We start from the raw sequence: 25,578 nt of genomic DNA on the forward strand, positions 1-25,578 counted from the left end.
CCTTGGCTCTAGCATACCACGACCACTGAACTCAAAAAGTGCTACCATACTTAGACATACCATTACTTTTTTTATTGGAACTTAACCTTTATAACATCTTTTTTATTTTGAAGCAAAAACATTTCTCTCTCCAACAGTCCTAAATCTTTCTGCAGGTACCCCACAGGACCAGTCTAAACTCCTATATATGTAAGACCATCCTTCAAATAAACATAATAGTCACCAGTAATGGAGGCGTACTGGATGCCAGGAAACGTGCTGGGTACTTGACAATCATTAATCAAAAAATAAAACTGCAGGTAAATAGTATCATCTTTATTCTACAAAAAAGAAGTAGATGAAGAGGAGGAGAAAGGGGGAGGGGTTAAGGGGAAGGAGAGTGGGAAAGGAAACAGTTTACAAAAGGATAAGCAACTTTCCCAAAATAGCACAGCTCATTAGGAGCAGAGCTGAGCTCTAACTCCAAAGCTTGTGCTTGTTTTTCTCTTTCTTTATACATCACGTTATACTACATTTCCATGCCCACTTTCCCAGGTGTTCATTTCTCCTAGTGAAATATCTCCATTTTACAACTATTCCGTCCATCACTTCTGCAATAACAGACCATCCTGATCCATGTTCGTGTGTGTGTATTTATTTGTAGGAGTAAAATATCCCGAACAATTTGGCCACGGAAGAACAGAGTTGGGCCGTCACTTCCTTTGCTCTGGATAAGATACTGCTATTGATACAACTTAAAAATATGCTACCTATGTCGGACAACCACTTGCCATTATATTGAATTGGCCATAAACCAAAATTCTTTAGTATTGTTTTAACAGATTCTGCTAATAACCATTTCTTCTCTAACTGGTTTCTTTTTAAAAATGTATACAACTCTTGTATTTACCTACATATAAACAACCTGTCAAAATAAATTTTTATTCATAGAGTCATAGATTATATGACTCTCTACTACTTTAAAGGATAAAAATTAGCTACCGGGGCTTCCCTGGTGGCGCAGTGGTTGAGAGTCCACCTGCCAATGCAGGGGACACGGGTTCGTGCCCCGGTCCGGGAAGATCCCACATGCTGCGGAGCGGCTGGGCCCGTGAGCCATGGCTGCTGAGCCTGCGCGTCCGGAGCCTGTGCTCTGCAACGGGAGAGGCCACAGCAGTGAGAAGCCCGAGTACCGCAAAAAAAAAAAAAAAAAAAATTAGCTACAAATTTAAGTCCAAAGTTTTCATCCCAGCACTTAAGATTCTTCACTACAGCCTCAATGTATCTTTCCACCCAGCCCCTAAAATTTCCACCCAGCCCCTAAAATTCTACACAGCTCTGTCTCACTCTTTTCTGTATTTGTACCTTTATTCATGTTGTTCTCTCAATCAGGAATGCTTCGTCGACTCATTAAAATTTTATCAGTCCTTCAAGGACAATCCCAATTACTGCATTGCCTTTAAAGTCTTTCTGATTAATTTCAAAGTTTATCTTCTTCTTCTTTGAAACCCCACAGCTTTTTTTTAGTTCTGTCCTAGTACCTATTACAGTCTGCCTCGCAGGAAAGGTACGTATATTATTTTCCCTTACCTCCCCCAAACAGATAGAATCCTAAACTTCTTAAAAAAAGATGGAGTCTCATTCCACTTTGCAATATATCACTAAACACAGTAGCTGAATCCAGGAGGGTGCTTTTTAATAGATGTTTATTTGAATTTAGTTAACTATTCATCTCAGAGATGCTTGTACTGAGTTCCAAAATTCATTAAAAACTTAAGTAAGGAATATCTATAACCAACTACAGAAAAGAACCTGAATATCAATGGGTACATATAGCACTAAAATATGGAATTATAGGCTCTGTTTAGAATAATACAGGTATTTTTTTCACTGTATTGATCTCATGATGAACTGAAATCGCACCATTCATATTGGTGTAATCATGTTGACAAAAACTGAAATCTCAAGAGATTAAGAGACTTCTTCAGGGTCACATGACTAATTAAAAGCTGAGTTGGCCTTACAACAAAGCTTTCTAATTTCTAGCTTAGTTATTTTTCTCTACTATTATCATCCAAATCATGTGTCGATACGTTTTCATAAATATTAGCTGCAAAAATAGTTATGTCAGAGAGAAATATTCTCTTCTTTCTTATATATTAATAATCTTCAAATTATTATTTATACAGGTAGAATTTAAAATAAAATTCATTAATGATGATTAAAGAGGATTATAATACACAAAATTTATTTATACAAATCTTACTTATTTTGCAACTTAACTACAAAGACAACAGTCAAGAGTCAGGTATTAACAAATGTTGTTCAGTCAAAATAAATGTCATAAAACCTATGTCGTAAAACCTATACACTAATAATATTCACGGTCTTTACTTATAAGCCAGTCCTACAGATGTAATCAGAGCCTGTTTATGCCTCTGGTTTGTTTTTAACCTCTTGTCACCAATTTAGAGGATAGTAAAAATTTTGCCTGCCCAACATCCATTTCCCCTTGAGAAGCCTTTCCTCCTATAGTCACTGCATGTGATTCGTTGTTTCCGAGAATGAAGTTGAGACTCAGACCTGACATATCCAAGCTCTAAGTGCCCTGAGCCACAGTGGCTCAGAAGTGATACGTGACACAAACCTGCCTCAACAGGCTTATTATTACATTTTTCCAACCCAGCAAATGCTTAAAGACTGGGTTTGTGGTGCAAGTTAGTCCACCTTAGGGCTGGTGCCAAAGCTACTAAGTGAAGACACTTTTTCTCTTTGAATTTAAACTTGAGGAGTTAGGCCTGGAGCTGTTGATAGCAATTTTGTCACCAAGCAGAGCTTGAGAATGAAGCCAAGTTGAAAGAGAGTAGAGCCAAGAAGTAGAAGGGAATAGGGTCCTTACAAAATAATGTGAGCTCTAGATCAAGCTGTGACTGAAAGCTGGGTTACATAAATCTGATAAATTCTCCCATTCTCCTTAAGCCAATTTGAAGTGGATTTGCTGTCATGAGCAACTGTAACATTCCTAACTAATGCACTCAGGTATCTGACTTTCTCAACCCACAACAGATTCAAAAGGTCATAAAGAGAGTGAACAGTAAGAGCTATTACATACATCAGATGAAGTAGCAGCTTGCGGTTTGAAAGCGATGATGAAGACAGGTAATATGTAAAAAAAGAAAATAAGGAATTTCAAAAGTGTGGAGTCTTTTAGTCAAGGACTTACTCCACATATCATCCTGGGAAACCTCTCAGTCCCAGAAAAACCAGGATAGTTGCCATGCTATTTGGGAGCACAGAGATTCTTGCAGTGATTTGCATAAACAAGAAGATAAGGGGTCATTAGGTCACAGAGGACTCAAGGTAGGTGGTGGTGAGGCTCTGAGGTTGCTGTACTTGTAGGGGAGAGTGTGGTAAGCACACAGAATTCTTAGGTTCTCCACTGACTTGTACTAATTGGAAATGTGCAATCCACTGAGAAACATCTTACTCCAAGCAATCAGAGCATGGAGACTAAAAAATAGATGGATCAAAGAATTGGCCATCCCAATGAAGCCAAAGGACAAGTGTAGGTGTGAATCTTTGGATTGGTGTAAAAAACAAAAAACAAATATAGAAGGCTATGCCCAGAGAGTTTCAGAATTTGAGATTTTAGGAAGGAACAATTTCATATGATAAATCCAGGTTGTGACTACAGAAGGGGCTGGGTGAAAGGAAGTAAAAGAGAAGACTACAGCTTGAAACTGTGGAGGTCACAAACTGAGAGGCTGTGGTGTTGGGTGTAGACATGAAGTCACCCAGATTGAGGACAGGAGACAGGTGGAAGAAGATGACCGTACCCCTGTTGCTGGAGTGTTCATTGAAGGAGGGGTTTGTTCAGGTGGTGAGTAGATCACAGGAATGAGCAATGGTAGTTGATAGCATAGTCAGATGGCTCCAAGGAACAGGAATGAGCAATGGTCTACAGGTGGGAGGGTGTATGGAGGGCATGTGTCCCACCTCCCTACCCTGAGATTCATGACCTATGGAGTAATCAGCAGTCTCCAACAGGAAGGACTCACGGGGAAGTGGGATACCCCTGGGAGAGTCAAGATTCAGGGCTAGAGAAAAAAGTGGAGGTTAAGAGGAGTTTACTGGGACTGAGCAGGTGTTCCAGAGGGCATGACAGAATGGTTTTGAAAGAAGAATAAAAAGCAGAGATTAGGTCAGGGAGAGGCAGCACAAAGCATAACGAAGTTTCAAGGCAGAGAGGAGAAATGAGCAGACAAACGATAAAAACAGAGATTTGAAGCATTAGAAAATTAACTGTTTTTCAAGGTTAATACAATTACATGTTCCAAAACTGGTAACATGGGAATTTAGAAAGAGCTAGCAGCTATGATGTGGGATGTGGAATTCCTTTTCCTCCTGGGATGAGGTGGTGAGTGACAAACGTGGGTCAAGGAAGTTTAGGGAGGAAATTGAAGAGCCTGCAGTCATGTGTAGGAATGGTGGCCAGGAAGGCATGTGAGAGGGAGTTCTGTGGGACTTCAGGATGATAGGGCCAGTTATAACGAGGTGGGCTCCAAGGAGGTGCAGGGGCATGGGATGCTATTTCAAATCAGTGGGGAAGGAATCAATGACAGAACAAATGAATTTGAGACAAGACTAGTGATTAAAAAATGTTAATAATAAAATTAGATTACCTACTTCATCCCCTACTAAAATAACTTCTAAAGGATTAAAACTTTAAATTAAAAAAGACATCAACAGTACTATTAAAAACATAGATGAATATGTTTAAAGGGGAAAGTCCTTCTCAGAAATTATGCGAGAAGAAATTGACAGCTTTCACATCCACAAAATTTAAGGATTTTACAAAGCAATGCTCCCTAAAATAGTTAATGGCAAACAAACGAAACTGATTAAAACATTGCAACATAACAAAGAGTTAACATCCTAATGAATAAAAAGCTCTTGAAACAAACAAAAAAGGATTAAAAACAGGCAAAGAATACTAAAAAGCAATTCGTAAAACTAAATCCAAAATATCCAATAAACATACTAACTAAAAATATTCGGCCTCATTAGCAATCAAAGAAATACAAATATGAGGTATCTTTTCCTACTGATTTCTAAATTTAAAATTTTTAAACAGTATTAGTATGTTGGTAAAAATTTTGAGTATAAATTGCTGCAGGCTTCCCGGAAAGAAATTTTGCAAAATGTGTCAAAAATGGTTAACAAGTGAATATCCACTGACCTAGCAAGTCCATGTCTAGAAGTCTATTCAAAGAGATTAATAAAACAGCCATGTACAGTGTATAAAGATCACAAACAGAGTTGTCTACTATGGTACTGTTTATACAACCAAATCTGGGAACATTCTGCATATTTGCCAATGGGGGTTAGTTAAAATTTTAATAGAACACTATGTAGCCATTAAAAATATGATTTAGCACCTTGACAAGATATAGTAAGATGAAATATTAAGGGAATATGATATACCACTTTTCTTTTTAAAATCTACATATATGCAAAGAATTTTATAACTAATGGTGGAATTTAGGTGGACATTATTTTCCTCTTAATACAATTCTGAATATTTCTGATTTTCATTGCAATGTGTATGGTCTCAGAAACACTATTTCAAAACTTTAAAGTTTAAAACTTAGTGGTATTTTAAGTGGCAAACATTACCTGCTCAGAAAAATTACATGTGGAATAACCCATTATAATGTAATAATAGGGAGCTGACAAAAGGATGAGACTGAAAGAAAAAAATCACCTGATTATATTTTCACATCTGTGATTCTTGGTGAATAATTTATAATAGCAAGCATATATTGTCCTTGGAAAAACTGAATTCTACATTTGAACATTGCCAATATTTAAAGCAATGCATTTTAATGATTTGTTTTCCTTTTCTTATTTCTGTGTTAAACTGATGATTGCCACAGGGTGCAGCAAAATTAAAATGTGGACTAACTGGAAAATTCTGTTTCATACCCTTAAGAGCTGAAATTTTATCTAGCCAAAAACTATTTCATGGGTCACTTTGAATAATAAGAAAAACGTTATTTTTTAAAATTTGCTCTTCCTATTCACTTGTATTCTGGTAATAATAATTTTAAGAAGAAAAAAATAATTTACAAACTGTATACCATTATTACATTAATATAAAAACATTCTTACAAATGGACAAAGACTGGAAGATACTCAATACTGAAGCAATTATGTTTGAATATTAGAATTGGAATTTTAAAATCTTTCAGTGTTCTTAATAGTGTGATGGTTTTATGATAAAAAAATATCTGCAGGAAAGAAGCTAACTAATAAAGTAAACTTTTAACAATCCTTTTATAAGATAATTTGAGATGTCCTTAGGTATAACTGAAACTGCTGTCATTAGTCAAAATCATATTTCATTAATCCATATTTTAAGTGGATTACATTAAGACAAAACCCACAAAGTGAAGAACTGAACCAATTTGCTATTAGGACCAATAATAATTATTGACAGGTAATATGAAATTTTTCAACAAATTAGGTAAATTAAGATACTTTTTGAAAGAGTTAGTAAAAATAAGCATCTATGAGTAAAAAAAAATGCTTTGTTTCCTCCCATTTTGCAGTTACACCTGAAAAGTTTATATTTCCTTTCAAAGCATTCAAACCTAGAACCCAAACGTGGACTTCTCAGAGTTGGAACAACCTATGCCGTGTTTTACTTGAAGCTTAATATCCTTTGGCAAAAATCCACAAACATCTCAGGGAGCTGACCCAGATCTACCCTGTGAAGAAAGTATTCCCCACTTCCCCCGAAAACGTTCTCCCACTCCTCCCTGAGGCAAACAAATACAAACTATGCCCCCCATGTTGCAGACTGGTCCCATACCCATACTGTCAAACCCATATGGTGCAAAATGAATGGAAAACCTGAAATGACCTCATTTGTATCTATGGCTGGGTTGGTGGCAGAGGGACCGTGGATGCACTGCCCAAGTTATCACACTGCTTATTTTGTAACCATCTTTACAACTGATACTGAAGATGGGCACATTTCAAGTGGCTAGCAATCCAAAATCCAGGTATCAGGTTTCTTCTTGGGAACTCAGGAGAATCTGTTCCATGCCTCTCTCCTAGCTTCTGGTGGCGGCTGGCAAGTCTTGGAATCCCTTACATCTGCATAACTCCAATCTCTACTTCCACTGTCACAGGCTTGCCTTCCCTCTATGAGTCTCCGTCTCTGTGTCTCTTCTCTTCTTCTTATAAGGACACCAGTCATACTGGGTTAAGGGCCCACCCTACTCCAGTATGACCTCATATTAACCAACTACAACTGCAATGACCCTATTTCTAAATAAGGTCTCATTCTGAGGTTCCAGGAAGTACATGAATTTTAGGGAGACATTATCCAACCCAGTACACCCACCAAATCTGCCTTCATTCTTCTATTGCCACCTTTGTATATAGTGCTGGTCCTCAACCTCAAGCCAAGAAGCTGAGAACCACCCTTCATTCCCACCTCCCTTTAAATTCATATCCCAGTTATCATCAAGCCTGATCATTTTCCACTCCTAATATTTCTAGACTCTGCTACTCCTGTTTATCCCTAATCCCTGAATCACTCTCTAGCACGTCTTGCTTGGGCTACAACAGTCTGTCCAGTACTCCTCAAATCCAATCTTCTCCAAGCTACAAGAGTATATATAGATATATACATACAGCTTCGTGGCATGTTAGAAAGATGTACAGTTGCTTTTTTTGGTTTGTTTTTCTAATTTTTCACTACCGTGAAAAGTTCTGCTGCTTTACTGCAATGAGCATAATTATGATAGACATCCTTCTTCAGGAATACAGAAACTGAGAGGCAGAGTGGTTTGTGTGCAAGCCCTGCCCTTTGTAACATCTTCTCCTGACTTGATAGATTCTTTACAAACCTTCAGAATGCAACAAAATCCATTATATCTATAATCTAGCTTTTTATAGATTTTATTAGATTTGGGAAAGACAGACAAGAGGGGCTTATTTCAGTGTTTTGAGATTTAATATTATACCTGGCTCCAGAAGCCCCATGATAGAAGTACTTATTCTCATTTTTTAAATAAACAAAAATAATAAACGAATGTAACTGCATGAGTTATAAGCCATCCTTGTTTACACACACACACACACACACACACTGATTTTAAGAACAGTGTTTTCTTCTGAGACGTATTAACCCAGCCCATAAAGATTAGTGTAGAAATAAATCACTTCATAGTCATTTGATATAAGCATGTTTGGGAAGACAGCTTAACTCCTTCCTGTCTTCCACGAATTTATTCCTGAAACTATCACACTGAACCTCAGTTTCTTCCTTTCCTTCACCCAAAAAGTGAAAACTTACAGTTAACCATGCTTATTTCCACACTCCCAAAGGGGATCCTTTTTCATCAGCACAGTAGATTTTAGGGCTTAGCAGGAAATAGGGGCTATGAGGAGGCGGAATCCAGGAGATAGAGGAAGGCATTTAGCTCCATTTATATTGTCTATAAACGCTTCTGCTGTTGCTCCCCCAAACAAGTGTTCAGGCTGTGTTGGCTCCAGACTACACAGTCTTAAAGTATTTCTATTCCCTTGGCCCACTTTCCGGTCTGAGAAATCCTATTTTAACTGATCCAGGATCCTAGGTGAGATTCCTTCCTCCTATTCAGGAACATGTACAAATGTGAATTGCTTTATCCTTATATAGACAGCTCTGAACTTCTTTTCCAACCAAGCACCCAACTCTTGGACACCATCACATTTTAAGAATAGGCGTTATTGGAGAACACATATCTACTCTGATTTATAAAGTCCGTAGCATGCTTTATACCTGGACAGATGCATAAAACTGCTATTTGCCTTTGAGAGCATGAATGAAAAATATATCCCCCTTGAGTATAAAGTAGACTACCTATTTGATTTCTCAAAGTCAATTGTACTTCCAATAAAAAGAAAAATAATAATAACCACTTTGGTTTTCTGGGTATGTTCAAGTATTCTCTTTATGTAATGTCACTAACTGATAATGACTTATAAAAAGTACATTGATCCTATTAATATAAAAATTACTAAGACCAACAGGATTCAGAGAGCATGTACTAACCACAGAAGTTTTAAAACAGTAAGACAGGAGCCCTGGATTTATCCCTAATACATGATTTTTGCACATGTCAATCACTTAAACTTGGGCCTTAGATCTCTATATCTAATAAAATATGTTTAATTAGTACTTAGAAGAATTATGTGGCATCATAATTATGGATGCTTATTTTATCATAGGATTTATAGGGTTTTTCTGATATTCAGAAAGGATTTTTTTTTCTAACTCAATTAAAATCTTTTGTTGAAGGAATGGAAAACCACTGAATTTACTATCAAGCCATTCAGGTCTGAGTCTCATCAACATCCCAAAATACGATTTTCAAATTGCTTTATTTCCCATTCTCAATGGAGACTGCAGGAAATTTAGTCTTAATTAAGCCTGATTTACTCTCATTTAGCATTAAAAAAAAAAGATACTGGGGGAAGGGATGAATAGGCAGAGAAAAGAGGATTTTTAGGGCAGTGAAAATACTCCCTATGATAGATGAATACATGTCAGTATGTGTTTGTCCAAAGCCATATAATGTACAACAACAAGAGTGAACCCTAAGATAAACTACGGACTTTGGGTGATTATGATTTGTCAATGTAGGTTCATCTATTGTAGCAAACATACCAGTCTGGTGAGTGAGGGAGGCTATGCGTGTGTAGGGGTAGGGGGTATTTGAGAAATCTATACCTTCCTTTCAATTTTGCTGTGAATCTAAAACTGCTCCAAAAAAACCTGTCTTTAGAAATATTTTATTTCTGAGAAATGTTACACTTTTTTGCAAATTTGTTTGCTATATCTGAGCTCTAAATTTGAAAGGAAGCAAAGTGTTTCCTGTCCAACCATCTCTCTATGTATATATCAAATCATATATGATCTAGTAAGAAACATTTATTTCTCCAGAATTTTCTACATTTTGTAAATACTTAACTTCTACATAAAATTCACTCTATACTGCTCTTAAAAAGTTAGACATACGTTTATCATACAACCCAGCAATTGCACTGCTAAATATCTATCCAAGAGAAATGAAAACATGTACTCACAAAGACTTGCATGTGAATGTTCTTAGCATCACGATTCACAATAGCCTCAAGCTGAAAACAACCCAAATGTCCATCCACTGGCGAATGGATAGACAAAATGTGGTATATCCATACAATGGAAAACTTCAACAATAAAGAGGAATGAAATACTGATACACGCTACAATACAGATGAATCTCAAAAACAGTATGTTAAGTGAAAAAAGCTATAAACAAAAGATCCCACATTTTATGATTTCATTTATATAAAATGTCCAGAGAAGGCAAATCTATAGATACTGAAAGAAGATTATAGTGGTTGCCTGAAGCTGAGCAGAGAGTAATTATAAATGGGCATGAGGGATCTTATTGGGGTGATGAAAATGTTCTAAAACTGAATTATGGTGATGGTTTTACAACTTGGCAAAATTTCTTTAAAAATCATTGAAAGGGGTAAATTTCTAAAAATTTAAACTTCTAGTTTAAAATTGACTAAAGAGGAGAGAAAATTCTTTAACAAAGAATGAAATTTGACACAATTTTAAATATCCTGCATAAGGTATTCCATTAGTCTTTGATATTTTGTTGAAGAAAGTTGTGGTAAAGATAAAACTAAAAAGTCAATTCCTAAAAACTTTTTGCAAACTTTTTTCCAATATATACTTTGCTTCAAAATTAAATCATTTGATCTTCCAAAACACTGTTTTAGAAAATGAACTCCCTTAACATAGTGTCAGCAGAGGGTTATTGACCAGCACCTGACATACTAACAGGAAAACAAGGTTTTCAAATTGCTGGTCTAACTAATCTTGATCCAGAACCTACGCCATTACAGCACTTCCTGTGAGATTTATGGCCATCAGATCTCATTTTAACAATCCAAATTCTGAGCTTTCTGAATATTAAATCCCAGAAGGAATTTTTTTATGTGTAGCAATGTCAGTAAGAAGAAAGGCATCTTGTGAAGAGATAAAGTGGACAGATGGGTTTTGAATCTACATGTACACCAAGAGAAATGCAATACTCAACAGTAGTTCTAATCCATACTTTTTCAGTATCCAAACCATTAATATGAGTGTTTTAGTATTTAGTTTTTCTAGTTGAATGTTTAAGTGGTCATCGGCATCGAATCTCCATTTTACAGTCCTGCACAGACTCTAATAATTTCACCTGCCGTTTTTTTTTGGTTTCTGTTTTCTTAGTGTTTCCTGTGTGCCCCACTTGTACCAAGCGCTCTTCCAAAGAAACCGTGTTCGGATGTGTTCCCTGGGATGAGCTCTACGAAGATGAAACTGGCCCGTTCATCTAAGCCTCACTCGTCAGGGGCTGCCAGTCAGGACAGCTGGTAAATTGGGGTCATCTCCCCCTGAAGGCAACGAGTTGCTACGGCATCAGCAGTCAGGACCCACGCCCTCCATCTCCTGAGCCCCTGCGACCACACTGCACTCCCGTCCCTCCCTGGCTGCCGGCCGGTGTCCTAGGCTCAGTGAAAACCCAGTAGTTGCAGAGAACTCTTGATTTGACCCGATCTAATCATTCCCATGTTTTATCAAATAATGGATGGAGGCTGGTGAGATAAGGTGACTGGACTAAAGCCACACAGCTCGACGCGGGCAGAGCCGGCGAGAACACTGGTCTCTGCTGACCTGGCGGCCGCGAGCAGCTGCCTGGGGCTGGGAACGCGCAGCCCATGGAAACGACGTGGCATTGCCCGTGCGAGAGGCGAAGGCTCAGCAACTTATGAGAGGATATCACCAATGTCCAGCTTCAGGGCAGAGTGGGCAAAAAGAGGTGACCAGACCTCCCTGGTTACGCCTGTTGGCCTGAGCGTCCCCTTCCACTCCGCAAGTACCTCTGCATGTTAAATGATGTGGTCGCTCTGGCCAAAGAGGCGTCCACTTTGAATTCCCCCCATGCTCGTGCGGACTGGCCGGAAAATAGGAAAGTTGCTATAACCACATCTTCGCTCTCTCAGTCTCCCCTGACTGCCCAAGTCCTTTCCCTCCATCTTCGCTCCAGAGACTCCCACCACTCCCGACTCCCCTTCACCACGTACGTACCAGCCGCGCGCAGAGCTGCTCGCCGAGCCTGGGCTGGGTCCCGGTGCCCGGGCTCGCCCGGCCTCTACGTGGCTGCGAACTGCGACGCGGGCTCTAGTTCGCTGCCGCCTGTACCGTCCACGAGGGTGCAACCGCGTCTGAGCTGCTGGGCTGGGGCGCAGCCAGGAAGTGGCAGCTACTCCGGGGGCGGAGAGAGCTGCTGCCGGGACCCGCCCCCGAGCGTGAGGGGCCCCTCCCCCCTCCCCCCACCCGGGTCTTGCTCTCTGTGCAGCCACTCCCGCCAAGGGGCTCTCGGGGCCGGCGCGACGGTGGTTCTTGTCTTTTGGCTCCCTGGGCAGCGTTCTTTTTCCTGCGTGCGCGTTAACAATTAATCATCAGAGATCATCACAGAACCCATGCCCTCCTCGCCTACCACTCTCAATTCCCCTCGGGGAGGATTAAGGTTCTACTAAGAATTTACCTGACGTGACTGAGGGAATTTCGCGTCCCTCCCTGCTCCCGGAGGCTTCCTCTGCAGACCCTCTGACCCATTTGTGCGCGCCCCCGAGCGTTTGTGCTCCAGGTGTCCTAAGGCTGCACTTTACTCGTGGCTCCTTGGAGAAGGTAAGAATGTGCATGGTTTTCCTATCTGCACCCGGAATGTGGGTATTCGTGGTTTTTTAACGCATCATTTTAACAGATTGAGAAGCCATGTGCAATGTAGACAACTTTTGGACAAAGAAAAGCAGAAATCAACGTCTATCGAGTTTCACTTCAAGGTTCTCACTAAGAAAAATGAAGTCCTTACTATTAAGGTCTCATTGTGTCTTTTAGAAAGCATAATAGAGAGATGATGATACTGTTCTTAAAATTAAGGTGCTCTTCTCTGCTTCCTGAGAAGGTGGTTTCTCCTCACAGAAGTCCTGAGATCCCCTCTGGTTTCCTGAAAGACATTATTAGTGTCCAAAATCTGCTTAACACCAATATGTTCACAGATACTGTGCTCTGGCTTCCTACCCAAGTCTATAACACCTGCCATTTCCCTACTGACTACTTCCAATGTTTTCATAGGCTATGTGATATAGAAAAATGTTTTATTTAATGTATCTGCCAATGGTGCTACCCTTAGGCTCTTTAAATTATTTAATATTCCTACCCCCACAATGTGGTAATAACACCTCTGTTTTCAGATAAATAAAGTGAGGCTCAGCAAGGTTAAATAATTTGAATAAAGTGAAATCGCTAGGAAGATTTCAAGTCAGTTTCTGAGCTCAAGTCTTCCTGCCTTTAAGGTTGACATTCTTTAAATTATACCTTGTTAGTAAAAGTTATGATTTTTTTAAATGCCGACACTGGTACACTTTGTTTTATAAAAACATGGTTATTTGTATGGTCATACAAATAGTAATTAAAGAGATTGAGAGTTATTTATACCTTGAGTGTAATTTCAAGGGTATAATAAAATATATTATTATTATTTAAGGCAAATTATTCTAAAGCCTATTTATTTTAGACAGCCTGTGTTAGAGATGCTAAAATGTTTGGATTTATGAGTTACAGTGCAATGATTGGATTTTTATAATTCTGAAACTGTACTCCTTATACTCACAAAATTTGTCTTGTAAAACCTGTATTTTGGGACAGGTTTGATAAAACTGTTAGCCCTAGCTGATGCACTTTAAAGTTACGTATTTGAAATCATCTGAACCACTTGAATGTTCGCTCCATGAAAGCTGTATCTTCGGTAGCTAGAATAGTACCTGTACAAAATAGCTGCTTAGTAAGCAGTTTTTAAATGAATAAATAGAACCTCATTTTCTTCAGTTAAGACAAAATAATGACTTAAGAAAACACTACTTTTAGTTTGCTTTTGTCTATTTATAGTAGATTGAAGATTTTTGATAGCTTCTCATTTCTACTATGAAGGTAAGGAAGATGATGGAATCAGGTAGAGCCTGAAGGTTTGTAGTAGCTGCTGTTGGGAATGGTAGCAAAAACCTGACTATAAGTACAAAAAAAAAAAAATCTTTTGAGTCAGGAATTGGTGATAGCAGTAGTTCCACACCGCTGTGAATTTGTGTAAAATATATGACTGTAAATGCAGAAAGTTTCACTAATCCCACTTGGGGATTTTGCCAAGTGATTTGATGGAAAGGCAAGGAGAAAGCTTGGATGCTATTTTTAAGAGAATGGTTGAAGGACAGAGCTGTGAGGTTCACTTAATACTACATGGGAAAATAAGTGAAGACATAAAAGGGGAGAGAAAAAGCAGGCAAAGAAGTACAAATCTCAATCAAATAAGAGAGATGGAAAAATAAGTTGTAGTCAGGAGGGAGGATAGTTTTCTTGAAGGATTTAGTAGCAGAATAATAGCAGGGTTATGGAAGAGCTGTGGCTGGGGTTAGCTATTCTCCTTAGAATGAAGATCAAGCAGTTGGAGACTAAGGTATTGGAGAGGCTATCCACATGGACATTGAAGCCACCAATGGTGATGCCATGGGGTGGAGAAGGAATGAGTCAGACACCAAAGGCTTTCATGACTGTGGTGGAATGATCAGGAACTGAGTGGATGACTGTACAGAATTGGGACAGAAGGTACATATCCAGGGAACAAGAGCCTAAATGGATCAAGGGCTGGTGTAAGAGGGGGTGTGCGGTTCAAAAGCAATACTGGGGAGCTACAAGGATGCCAGCGCTGGCTCTCATGGTCCTAGGGTGTGAGATAATGTGAGCAGTCTACATTGGAGGGAGATCCAGAGGAAACTATTCTCAGAAGAAAGCTGATTTTTACCTAAAGCAAGACAATGGAGGAAGCATTGTGTGAATAGGTTATGAAGGTGGAGGGATTTTTTCAATATTGAACAAGGATTCCACAAGGTCAGAAAGGATGGATTTTAGGAGGTAGGGCCAGCTTCATGGCACTACAATCTATGCAGTAGGACAGGGCTCTACTTCTAAGAAAGCCCTGTGCTTGTCTTAATGTTCTGCTGTCCCTGCCTTGAAATTCTTAATAATTTTTAAACAAGTGACCACACATGTGCATTTTGCATTGGTCCCCACAAATTATGTAGCCAGTCCTGTTTAGAAGAAGTGGAGAAATGGGAGTGTAGGTGAAGCAAGAAGTAGCACCAACCTTCTGAGGAATAAATTATGGGAGAGATTAACTGCAGGAGGTTGTGTTTCGAGGAAAGACCAAGAATGGTGGGAGAAGGGGTGTGGCTGCAAGGTTCCAATAACATCTAGGTTCCCTCTCTTTAGGGCAGGCTAGCTGAGACCTGGGTGGGAGAGGCAGTCAGCAGTCCGCATCAGCCTCTTCCAGGTCTGTATAGTGTATTAGTTTGCTACGGTTTGCTGTAACAAATTACCACAGATTTTGTGATTTGAGCCAGCATAGTTTTATTCTCTCACCGTTCTGGAAACCAGAAGTTCGGAATCAAGGTGTTGGCAGAGCAGTGCCCCCTCTGAAGGCCTTAGGGGAGGATCCTATTTTGCCTCTTTAGCTTTTGGTGGCTATAGGTAATCTTTGGTATTCCTTGGTTTGTGACTACATAACTCCAATCTTTGCCTTCATCTTCACAGATCCTCTGTGTTTCTTCCCCTACTGTCTGTATTCTCCTCTCCTAACAAGGACACTTTTTGGATCAGGGTCCACCCAGGTTAATCCAGGATGATCTCATCGGGAGCTCCTTACCTTAATAACATCTTCAGAGACCCTTTTCCAAGTAAGGTTACATTCACAGGTACTGGGGTTAGGACTTGGACATACCTTTTGAATGCTGGTCTGAGACCAGCATTCAGTCCACTAGAGCGAGGTTGCCTGAGGCCACAGGAAGAGCCAGGCTGGATGACACTGGCATCTGATAACTTTTCAGGTCTGTTTGGCAAACCAAGGTAGTTATAATAATATGAAGTGTACCAGTGTTTCTAAAGCTTTCCAGCTGTGAAATTTAATACATACAAAATCTAGAAGATTAACACTGCCCAGAGAGACTTTCTATCCCTAGAGGTAGTTATCTGTCCTTGGGGACAAAATGAGACTGGGGAGAGAAGTCGTGTACCTTGGATCGTGCCAAGTCTGGTTATAGGGAATTGAGGAAATGAGATTCTCCACTCCTTCTTTTCAGCCACTCTCCATTCCAGAGGACACATGTGCTTCCCTGATACAAAAGGATAGCTTATGGGATGACCGCATTTCGTCCCTCTCCATAAATATGAGCTTTGGAAGGACCGGAGGAGTGACCTTGTGCCTCTGTGGCAGAGACCCAGCTAGCTTCCCAAGCCATGCCTTGTAGAGGACAATCTTAACCCTCGGGGTGGGGGTGGGGAGAGGAAGAAATGTTGAAACTGTGTTACTGTGCTAACTGTGCTGTTAACTTTATTCTCCTCCTCCAGCTGGCAGGCGCTCTGAGAGTTAGCTGAGTAGCAGGAGCCAAATGGAGCTCTCCTTAAAAGGCATCACACTCATTGGGCCTTGCTCCCTTCTGCTCATGACAGAACAGGAACCATAAATTCCATCCATTATTTTCTAAGTGTTGCCAGTGAGATGATCCTAGATTGTGGCAGTGGGGCAGCAGCACAGCTACACTGAAGTTTGGAGCCCATAAGAGCAACATCCCTCTTTGGGTGGCATCTAAGGAAGTTGCCCTGAGATCAAGCTTGGGTAATATACTGGCAGATGACAGAAGGGGGTGGAGCCTGAGCTGCCCGCTCTTGACCCTGCTCCTGTCGTGTGACAGAAATGATGCCACAGACCCACATCCACCAAGGGAGAGGTTGGGCATTGAAAAGAATGGGGCACAATTGGCTTTCAGGAGATCAGAGGCTATAGCGTGAGAGGCAGAGGAAGAGGAAGAGACTGCTTTCCTTTTAGTATTTAAAGTAGAAATTTCCTAAGAAAGTATTCCAAATTATCATTGTACTCACACATCTCTCCTGTTCCTGGTCAATGGGCCATCCCTTTGCCGAGTATCAGGGTATATGAAAAGAACACTGAGAATCTTGGGTTCTAATCCCAAGTGGCAATGCCACTGATGGTGTAAAATTTCGGTAAAGGCAGTTTTCTCTGAAGGGAAGGTTAGGACTAAAGGATTGCCCTGCTCTAAAATTCTCTCAAGTTTCTGAATTTGCTTCCTTATTAAATTCAAACTCCTCAGCCCAACTTTTAGAACACTTTACCCACCCATCTCTATCTCATTTCTGTTCTTATCATTTTCCAGTACAAATCCTGTTTTCCAGATAAGCTAATCCACTTGCCACTCCTTGTGACTTTCTCATTCCAACATTCATAACTGGTGCAGGAGGATGTGTTTTTTACTATCTTCCACTCTTAAGCAGTGTCACTTAATTTCTTCAAACTCCTGTTCACAAATAATCTACTGATGGAGATCTACTGATGAATTTTTTTCCACCCCTGATCAATTCATTCAAACATGTGCCAAGTTACTATCTAAACTTTATAGCCTTTCTTCCATGTGTTTGAGGAGTACAGCAATTTTAAATTAAAATATTATTCTCTTTAGTTTTTGCCACATCCTTAAAGCTTTTTCATGTGTATTAATTCCTCCTAATTATACTGTATGTTTCTTAGCATGAAACTCTTATATTCCATAATAGTACTTTCTGATTTCTTCCAATAAATGAGACAATTCTGAATGATGTATGATTAGTTTTAAAACTTGCTAGCTATTGAGCAATGGTACAGCATCGACAGGTGGTTGGTCCAGGGTAAGCATTCAGTAACTATTTTTGCATGAATATATAAGTAAATTCTCACCTTTCTGCTCATAGTTATATAATTACACACAAAAACATCAACCATTCTCCCTCCTTTGTTCAATATACTGAATTTAACACTTGGCAAAAGAATAAAATGTTACAGAAGTCTAAAAGTTAACAAAGATACCTTTGTGATTCACCAGTATGTGGTAATTTATTTGCCCAAATAAGCTTTATTTTTAACAACATATATAAGAAATAGTTGAAAACATTTTAATATATTTTATATGAATTGCTTCCATGCACAGATTCATAAAATCAGAGATGCATGATTTAAGATTAGATGATCATAAAAATTAAAAAATTAACTCATAACTTCTAACATAGGGGATCTTGGTGTCTCTAAAATTGTCTCTTAGTATATTAGAAAATATACATTTTATCAGAACTCCAGTAAAATTTTCATAATATCTATTATATTATTCATAGTAGATATTTATTATGGTCCTGAATTATTCAATAACTATGGATAAATATAATGAATGCTAAGCTGTCTTATACGTTGGGTCTTTTTTGATTTGGGGAAAACTCTAATTTAACATCACTGAAAGAATTTAGGGTGGGTGGAATCTTCTAAAAAAGGAAGCTTCTGAGATGTTCCTGGGGTATTTGGATTTGAAGGCTAGCCTCTTAAAAATTTCCTTGAGAACTGAGAACTTAAACTTAACCCAATTGGGACACTTTTTTTGGTAATTTTCCTTACACTGTACAGGAGTTAGAAAAGCTATAAAAATTAACATTAGCCCATAAATCTAAGGCAGATCACAATAAAAAAATGTATTCCTTAATTTAAAGTATTTTAAGAGTTGAAATATAATCTTTATCATTAACATTTCACTGGGTATCTTGGATTAGATGCATCTTAGCCATGATTCTCCTTATTAGATGCAGTGCCAGATAAAGTTTTAAAATAAATAAAGCCTATCCCCTTTCTGCATCTTTTTCTTCTTTTCCAACCATTTGAGGTTCTCCTGTGGGGAGTGAGTAGATTTTCTAAACACACTGACCCTCTCCTTAACTTCTGGAAAGAAGGAGTGACTGCAATCAGTCATGTTAAAGATTTACCAGACAAGACCCATGCTTTCCTGATTTCAATCTATTTAATGAAGATTTCTTTCCTTAAGTAAAAAGGAAGATTTTGATATAGAATTCTGGGTTGACAGAATTTTTTCCCCATAGTTTAAAGGAGTTGCTGTGTTTCATCCTATGTATAAAATGTCTTTTATTCTGATTTTAAGAGTTTCTCTTTACCAGTGATTTTTAAAAATTTATTTTATTATTGGATGCATTGGGTCTTCATAGCTGCGTGCGGGCTTTCTCTAGTTGCGGCGAATGTGGGCTACTCTTCGTTGTGGTGCGCCCGCTTCTAATTGCGGTGGCTTCTCTTGTTGCGGAGCACGGGCTCTAGGCGCGTGGGCTTCAGTAGTTGTGGCGCACGGGCGTAGTTGCTCCGCAGCATGTGGGATCTTCTCGGACCAGGGCTTGAACCCGTGTGCCCTGCATTGGCAGGCGAATTCTTAACCACTGCGCCACCAGGGAAGCCCTTTCACAGTGATTTTAAGTAATTTTATTATGATGTTTTTGGTATAGTTTCTCTCATGTTTTGTGCACTTCAGGTCCATTGCACTTCTTGGGTTAGAAACATTTCATTTATTACTTCAAATAATTTTTCTGCTCACCCCTTCTTGAGGATTCCAGTTAACTCATATGCTTAAGCTGCTTGAAGTTGTCCCACATATCATTGATGTTCATTTGTTTTTGGTCTTTATGTCTCTGTTTGTTTGTTTTAATAGTTCTGTTGCTACGCCTTCAAGCTCACTGATTTGTTTTGCTCTGTAGTGTTTAATTTGTTAATTCTATACAGTGTTTGTTTCATCTCAAGACATTAGATTTTTCATCTCAATAAGTATGATCTCAGTCTTTTTCATGTCTTCCACATTAATATGTTCAATCCTTCCTCTACTTTCATAAGCATATGGGATATAACTACAATGAGTTTTATAATGTCATCACATACTAATTCCATTGCCTGTGTTAATTTTGGATTGTTTCTATTGATTGCGTTTTCTCTTCACTATATTTCCCTGCTTCTGTACGTGCCTGGTAATTTTTAATTGGATGTCAGACATTATGGTTTTGCCTTGTTGGATGGGTGATGGATATTTTTGTATTCCTATTAGTATTCTTGAACTTTGTTCTTGGCCATAGTTAAGTTACTTGGAAAGAGTTTATCCTTTTGAGGCTTTCCATTAAGTTTTATGAGTTAGGATTAAAGAGAAGCCATTAGTCTAGGGCTTACTGTGCTCTACTGCTGAAGTAATAACTTTTGGGGTCTACTGAATGTCTCTTGAATTATGACTAAAATCCCATGCTTAGGAACATGAAATACTCTCAGCTCCGTGTGACCTTTGGTGATTGGTCATTCTACTCCTGCAGGTGGTTCTTGTTTCCTTACATGAGTAGACTGATTTGTACCCAGCTGAAGACATGAGGGGATCTCCTGGAGATTTCAGGAGTTTTCTCTGTGCAGATGTCTATGCACAGGGACTCTGCCCTGCAACTTCTAGGTGCTCCGGCTCCCCAGATGGTCAGTTCTGTTTCTTCAACTCTAAGAGATAACGAGACTCAGCATGAGTTCCCCCTCCCTGCACTATCAGCTGGAATCTTTCTTCAGACACTGAGCTAAGGGAATCTTGGTGCCTATCTTATTTGTTTCCTCTTTCTTGGGGATCACTGTCCTGTGGTGCCTGATGTTCAATATCCGAAAAACCTTGTTGCATGTGCCTTGTCTGCTTTTATAGTTGTTTCAGGAAGGAGAGTAAATCTGTTCCTTATCACTCCATCTTGACTAGATGCAGAAGTCCATTTAGTAATTTGTTTTTGCTGTTTAGTTTTAGTTGCTTTTTCATATAAATCCTTTTCCCCTAAACACTTAGTAATAATTCACTGCACACAATGCACTTTTATAAATGGATTTTGATTGAATGAAATGAATCTTCAAGAAAAAGGGCAAATTCTATTCACCAACATTTTGCTCAGAGGAAAACTTATCTGGAGAGTTTAGTGGAGGACACAATTCTGAGATAACCAGTTCTATTCTCAACTCTGTTCCTAACAACTTCTGTGGAACAGAAGTTGTTAGGAACAGAGTTTTATGCCTAAATTTTCATATAAAACGGTAATGGGTGTTGGCCTTCCTCTCTAAAATTAAGAAAGGTTTTTTATGTTAGGTCAAACAAGGATAGTCTTAACTAGGATTATACTGAAATTCTATCTATATTGCTTTTGAAGTACTTTTACAATTGTGAATGTTATGTGTTTATAAATTATTCATTACCAGAAAAGGAGCTGATTCCAAGTCATGCTCCAGGAATCACCTGATAAAATCACTGTTAATAGCAACATGAGGCTACATCTCAAGGAGGGGAACCAATAAAAATTATTTCTCAGTTCAACAGTGATATTATTCTCAGCTTTTTTGTTAACTTAATGACTGAATGGGTCCTTATTAATAAATGTTCCCATTTTTCCACAAACATTTCTATGATATTTATAAACGGCTTATACAGATCTCTGCTGTACTTCAAAAGAAAATTAAAAGCATATAAACTTGCTGCATCCAACTGTTTTCCCACCCTTCCCCTGGTTCATATCATGCCATCTGGGGCATCCAAAATAAGGAAAATGAAATAACACAGATACATGAAAGAATTCTGTATATATCCCCAAATCCATGTGCACAGATCTGTAAGCACAGTTGGCTTGAGTTGTTAGAAGATTTAGTTTCATTCCGGTAAACAAATCCTCTCAGTAAAGGGATGATTTATGGCTGAAAACATTAGCCTGGCACTGCACACCTTTGCCATCAATACTTTTAGTCTGTGAAAGTTCATGAGAGAAAGTGGCCTCCAAACATTCTTAGATTTCAAATCCAAACATTCTTAGGTTTCAGATAAAAAGTATTAACTTTACCTGATCCTAAATAGCAGAGTTATGTTCATCATCGTTACGCTAGAGTCCCGACCGGTAGAATTTGTACCAACAGGAAACTTGTTAGAAAGGTAAGATCTCAGACCCCACCCTGACTTACTAAGTCACAATGTGCATCTAACAAGAGCCTCAAGTGATTCCTATACATGTTAAAGTTTAAGAAGCACTGCTATACATCACCTTGCATCTTTAAACTCAGTCATTAAACTTGAGGTTTTATTCTAGATAAACTGTACTTCTCTTACTCTAAGAGGCGTTGTACCTCTTGTCATTGTACAACAATCCTAGTGCTGAATGAATTGAATCTGATTTTTGTGATGACAAATGCAACTTACAGGCAAAGTTTCCGGTGGGTGGATGAGGTGCTGTGGAAAACCATTCAAGAAAGCGAGGTTCTTTCTTTCCTGAGAATGTGTCCCAGATCTCTTGATTCTGAAATATCAGATACTGTATATGACTACACAATATTAAAATTGCAACTCCTTCATGATTCTTTCAATGATTAGAATTTTCCAGAATTTACTCAAGCCTCTAACTTAAAATAAAACCAATTTTAATTGTTCTGATGGAAAGGTTGCATATAGTTGTTCAAAACCTCAAAACCTTTCTTAATACTAGAAATTTAGATCAGGAAAGGATGCTAGAGGTTAGTTAGTTCTCCTGTTTTAGACCACAACCTCTTGCATTTAAAGGGTAGTATTGATAATTTGCAATAAAAAATGTGTTATTTATCCTTTATTTAACTGATATCCTATCAGCTTCCAAAAAGAATTTATTATTATAGAAGACCCTCTATAAAATAAAATTAAGCTAGATTTGTATAACAATGTATAAAGGCAATGAAATAAATATATCAACCACTTTGCCTATGTTTACTGAGATTAAACATTAAATTTGGTTCTTCATCTCTTGGAAATTAAAGCAGAAAAGGTACACAGAGCAGAGTGTAAAGCAAGTTAGCTTTTGCAACCCCATGTATAGAATCCCAGTTGGGGATATTAATAACAACATAGTTCATTTCACTTTTTAAAACCTTCTATATAGATAATCACTCTTTTGAACCAAACTTTTATCTGAAGGGTTATATTTCTGCAGTTAAATGGAAGATGCTTAAATTTAGTTCAGTGTCATTCTAACTGCTGGGTAAAGTCTAATATACAAGAAGAATCCAAATCTCATTGGCTAAATCCTGAATAAATGAAACTGGTAGGAACAAAGGTTTAATTTTTTACAAAATAAAAATTTTAAACTTTGACTTCCTAATGTTTGATAAAGTTATATCTACCTGGCCAAAACCTTCTGGTTAGGTATCCATGAAACAACTGGTATTATGAAAATACAGTGCTTTTTGCTCAGTACAAGTATTCTGTCCTTCCCCAGATGAAGACACTTTGAGAACCAATAGTTTTCATGTACACTTACTTGTATTGGCTTATCTTATGTCAACGTTGGTATTAAGACCAGAAACAGAATACTGAGTTCCTGACTTGGATTCCAACTACTATCTTGACAATTCATTTTCAATGCATTCTAATCTACAGACAGTTATTTTACAAAGAAGGGTGAATAGACATTTTTTGTTTCTAGTAAAGGAAGCAGTAGAAATAAGTCTATTAATGCAAAAAAGCAATAATTTCCAGTAGCCCTTTAGTTATTCAGAGGAAAAGCATATAGTCATAAAAAGTTTTCCTAATTAGGCAACAACTGTGTATATGCATTGGAGGTGGGGGGAGAGGATATGTGTGTGTGTTGAGAAATAGGAATTAGATGAAAGGACTTCCTAACTGTAGAATTATTTAACAAGGAGAAACTGCAGTGTGTGATGTTTCCCACTTGAAGATAACTTTAAGAGGTGGATAAACTGTAACCTGCCCATATGGATGAGATCCATGTTTTTTTTAAGTAAAGCTCATGATAGATACACCTGTGAGGGGAAGGGGCAGTTCTAAAGGAACCACACAGCTGTGAAGTAGTTTACCACTGGCAGATCCTCTTCACGATTTTACCTACTTCAATCTATTTTCTCCCCCAATACTTGTCCATAGACGTCAGTTATCATCTGTGAGCAGAGGACAGCCCTGATGACAGAACAGTGAACATTCATCATCTTCCCACTATCACCATTATCTCCAGTCTCTCTCTGGCCACGTTCTGACTCTTCCTTTCTCCTTGGCCCAGCTAAACTAAGAAAAATGTCTGATTGTTCTGCTCTTACCTAAAACCTGAAAAGCTCACCTTGGGAATTAAACCATTGTATCTTTTGTGTCTGTATTAATCAAATTAACTAAAGAGCAAAATGATCTACACTTTGTTTTGTAGAACACTGTTAGAAGGCTATCATTTTACTATCTGTCTACGTTTATGTACTTCCACTGGAGGGGAAAAAGTAACTCTTCCCTTGCTTACTGAACCCTGCTAAGCGAAGTGCTTTTCTTTCATTACCTTCCGCCACCCCGCCAAAACAATCTGTGAGTTATACAGTGTTATTGCCTTTAACAAAAGAGTAAACTGAGGCACAGATAAGTTAAATAAAATTTACCCAAGATCTTACAACCTTTAAGCAGTGGAATCACGTTTCAAACCTTAGGTATGACTAAGCACTAAGCCTGTGATCTTAACCTCCACGCTACATAACTTCCCACAAATGAAACTCACAGAGTATCGCTGTGAATTGTATCCGGTGTAAAATAGCTATTCATGAAGCTCTTCCTAAATAAGGCTTCATTTGAAGACATCATATTTGCTAGCAGTAGGCTCAGAGCTCAGAAAGATAAATATTTTAATTGGCCACCACTCATCTTTACCAATAATTTAGGATTTTTGTATACTTCACTGTTTCTTCCTAACTATATGTCTAAATATCCCCCCTTTTTTCCTGGTCCTGATTTTTACTCATTTCTTCTGATTTTCATTGATGTCAAAACATACATAATGATTAAGGGCAGAAACAACAAATGATAAAATATTTCAGAATAGCCAAAGCTTGAAAATTCTGATCTTTTTTGGAGAATGTGATATAGTGAATATTTGAGGATTACTTATCCAGAGTTGAAAAAAATTGGTTTCTTATTATTAATAAATAATTCTTTGTTGACAAAAGCATACTCAATTTAGCCGTCTTCTTTCATTACTGCCCCTTACTCTTTTTGTTTCCTATAATAATTAAATATCCGTATCTTATTTGTGTTATCTCTTTTATAGAACTTGAGCCAGCTTGGAATGACAACCACCTCTTGCATATCTGCATATTCTTTCCTAGCCCCTAGTGTAAAAGAATGTCAGGATAGAGACATATTAAGTCTTTATTGGATAACATACTTTTTAAAAACTTTTTTTTACATTACACAAATAACTCATGAATATATCCTATTTTTTACAAATTTTAAACATGGAGATGAAATCAAGCCACCTATGAAAGCCACCTTCAACTTTTAGTCCCCCCTTCTCCATAGATAACTGTGTCTATCAAAAATTTAGCATATTTATTTCCCACCCTTTGTGGATAGTTTTTAATATTTATTTATTTATTTAGTCTGCACCGGGTCTTAGTTGTGGCACACAGGATCTTTTTAGTTGCGGCATGCAAACTCTTAGTTGCGGCATGCATGTGGGATCTAGTTCCCCCACCAGGGGTCGAACCCAGGCCCCCTGCATTGGGAGCGTGGAGTCTTACC

General features: G+C 38.3%; 1 protein-coding gene and 1 long non-coding RNA gene across 5 annotated transcripts in view; one reads left to right on the top strand and one right to left on the bottom strand.

Moving 5' to 3' along the window:
* PKIB (cAMP-dependent protein kinase inhibitor beta) overlaps positions 1 to 12,319 on the bottom strand; it is a 102,901-nt gene extending 90,582 nt beyond the window's left edge. Inside the window, exon 1 of one of the 3 annotated variants that reach the window (XM_067702234.1) lies at positions 12,161 to 12,319. The gene's annotated coding sequence lies outside the window, so the exon portion shown is untranslated. The remainder of the gene's footprint in view (positions 1 to 12,160) is intronic. The other 2 variants (XM_067702232.1, XM_067702230.1) reach the window with 2 other exon arrangements.
* Positions 12,320 to 12,416: 97 nt separating this feature from the next.
* The window catches only part of LOC137204582 (uncharacterized), a 72,660-nt gene continuing 59,498 nt past the window's right edge, over positions 12,417 to 25,578 (top strand). For both annotated transcript variants that reach the window (XR_010933730.1, XR_010933729.1), the window contains exon 1: positions 12,417 to 12,763. This is a non-coding gene — a long non-coding RNA (uncharacterized lncRNA). The remainder of the gene's footprint in view (positions 12,764 to 25,578) is intronic.

This window comes from Pseudorca crassidens, chromosome 13 (assembly GCF_039906515.1).
Source record: "Pseudorca crassidens isolate mPseCra1 chromosome 13, mPseCra1.hap1, whole genome shotgun sequence".
NCBI classification, from domain to species: domain Eukaryota; kingdom Metazoa; phylum Chordata; class Mammalia; order Artiodactyla; family Delphinidae; genus Pseudorca; species Pseudorca crassidens.